Source organism: Lagopus muta, chromosome 2, assembly GCF_023343835.1.
Source record: "Lagopus muta isolate bLagMut1 chromosome 2, bLagMut1 primary, whole genome shotgun sequence".
Lineage (NCBI taxonomy): Eukaryota > Metazoa > Chordata > Aves > Galliformes > Phasianidae > Lagopus > Lagopus muta.
This window is the reverse complement of record NC_064434.1, coordinates 10,375,349-10,378,415: the sequence shown is the minus strand read 5'-3', so window position 1 is coordinate 10,378,415 and position 3,067 is coordinate 10,375,349.

Sequence of the window (3,067 nt, the reverse complement as noted above, 5' to 3'; positions counted from 1 at the left end):
ACAGTTGTGCCACTCTGAAAAAGACAATGGATCAGAGGAACAGCAACAGCATTTTTCCAAAATCACTCGTGGTTCTGGGGTCTCACTGGACATATTTTGAAGCTGTCACACTTTCAGGAAGCATTGAAGCCCTTTTCTCTGAAACTCAGGCCGTCTCAGTCAACCGAGGGCAAAGCACATTGTGTTGTGAAGGCTCTGAGTGAGGGACACGAAAACACTCATCCAGGATTATTGCATTCAGGGGATTTCTGCCACTGCAGTAAACAACTGCGTGAATTCAGATTCACTGTTCTTGTTATTGAGGCAAGTGATTTTCAACCCAAATGAAGAAATAACACGTTGTGAAACAGGAAAAAATGTAAAATGAGAGATATCCTCTGCAATGAAAAGCATTTCAGGGAATGTGCTGAGCCCGTTACTTTTCTGTAAGAAGTAATAATACACACAATCACTTCTGAAGTTGTACGCATATTTCTCACATGACGTAGACAAATTCAGGTTACAAAACATTAAGGCTTTATCACCAGAATGTCTTTGTGTTGGCTGTTGGACTGCTTGTGAAAGGCTTTAGACTCAGAACAGTTTCTTTCATGTTTAAAACGTCCTACAAAGGTGTAGTGCGTTCTCAAGATTATAATGGACTTTTCCTATCTTGAAATCCAAATTATTTTTCTTTCTTTCATTATTATTTTTAATTTGTGTAAGAAATATCATCTAGAAGAGAGAGGTAAGGTAAACCATATTGACTTGGAATGAGCATGAGAGGTTTTTCAATTTTTTTTGTTCATCATCACATTTAAATTGTTCAAAAAAAGAAACCAGGAAATAAATGATGTAACTTTCTAGATATCAGTTTTTCTCAGAATGAAACCCCCAGTTTGTCTGAGTTTTTTCTTCCTTCCTTTTTTTTTTTTTTTCCCCAAAAAGCCTGAAAAGATTCAATTATCATAAAAATAATGTTTTAACTTCTATTCTTTATAAGAGAAACACTGAGAAAAATGGAGAAATTATTTCTTCTTCAAAGAAATCATCAATGCACTAGTTGCCACTGAAAGCTAAAGGCTCTGAGTACTGGAATATTTTTCCATTCTTTCTTTAATATACTTTTTTTTTTTTTTTTTTTTTTTTTTTTTTTAATGTCTGCCTTTTACAAGGCTGTAAATTGTGATTAATCTACCAACCCATCACCAAGACTGAATTACATTTTTAACTGTGCTGCAAGACTAATTAATTTAATAGCCTTATGTAAGTACAGGCTAGCCGTGGCATTCTGAGCTTCTTCACACAGGTTGATTTTGAGGTTCCAAACCGAATCCCAAACTTTTCAGGTTTATGTTATGGGCAAGACTGAAAAAGTGCCAGCTCTGGTTGCTGTGGCCAGTGCACGCTCAGCTCTGCCAGATATTATTTGGATTATTTGAGCACAAGATAGACAAGCACACATGCTCTTTCCATTCCCACCCTCTGAACTTCACGCAAGCAAAAAAAGACCCATTCCTAAGAAATTCCTGTCTCAAATATCTTCCCATATGACTTCCCTAAACTGACTTCTCAGCTTGCTTTCTTCTCCTCATTGCCTGGCCACCTTCAATTTTCCTTCAGCTTTGGGAACACGGGAACAGCAGATCTGCTATGGTTTCTACTATCTCCTCAGTTGATTGATGGGAAGGAACATAAAATAGTGGGTGAACTGGTAAAATGTTTTTCTCCATCCACTCAGAGGGGCCATTAAAGAAACAGTAGGAAGGAATGAAGCCAGATTATACTTTTATCTTACCATCATGAATACATATATCTCACTATGTTTTTTTGTAATGCAGACACTGTTTTTCTCTGTATTCTGTTATGAATTTCCTTTATGACAGAGCTTTTTTGTACATATTCTGTTTTGTATTTTCTAACTTTGCTGTTGGCTTCCTGCCCACGGTGAATGTATTTTTGAACTGGTTTGGGCTAAGACATTTTGTTTGTTGTTTTTATTTTTATTATGATTTGCATAACGTAACCTTTTAGTCAGCTGAAAATCCTGGCCTGTGTTTTCACAGCCCTGAAAATCATGAAATAAACAGTAAATTCGTGAGGTGAAGACGAAAGGAAAGCCTCTAGAACAGAAAGGCAAATGTTGTCACCCAAAATACAGATACTGTGCTTGAATCTCAAGAGCTAACCAGGGTAGGAGGCAATGGATCATGAAGGACTTCTAATTCAACTTGGAAGGAATCCTGATTTCCCTTGGAGCTAAATTAGCTCCCTGCAGTGTGCCAGGGCAACTACTGTCACCTAAACCAGCGAGACTTCGTTGCCCAGCTTCTCAGCTCTGTCAGTAAAAAGCATTATGATTTTGACATTTGGGAGAAACAGTTGTAAGATTTTAATGAGAGCAGACACTTACCACTCCCAAGTAGCTAAACAGGCTAAAAATATCCCTTGTTTTGGTATTTCTAGGTACCCTGAGGTTAGTGATATGTTTAATTTGCTGTCTGTTTCAATACAGGAACTCCCTTGACAGATTTTTGACAGCGGAGAGTTTTGTGAACAGGAAGGTTCAAGTCAAGTAACATGCCCACTCAGACTCCTTCAGTTGTCCTCAGAAGGGTATTGTTCTCATTTTATTCATAAAGAGAGGGGCAACAAAAATTGTAGAGATCTGACTGAGATCTCTACAGAAACCTTTATTCTTTATTTTCAAAATGGAATCATTCCCAATGAACTTTTGTTCTACTGATTTATTCAGCCTCAAAATAAAAATAAATAAATAAAAACAAAATGCATGCATTGATGAAGCTTTCACTGTTCTAAAGATTTCTTTTTGAGGTTCTCCACTTGAATTTTCTTTCATTCCTTCCTTACTGATTATGACCTTGTGCACTTTGGTCAATAAACACCTTTGCACTTGTTCCATGTTAGAAGTAGTGGTGGCAGTAGTCTCCTTGATAAAGATGTAACCAGTATTGAGATCAGCAGCTTCTAGAAAGTTGATATAAGAGACTTGTAATTTTCTACTACTAGGATATACGCTGAGCAATCAAAACAAACAGTTGTCAATTGATTATGATATTCATGTCTC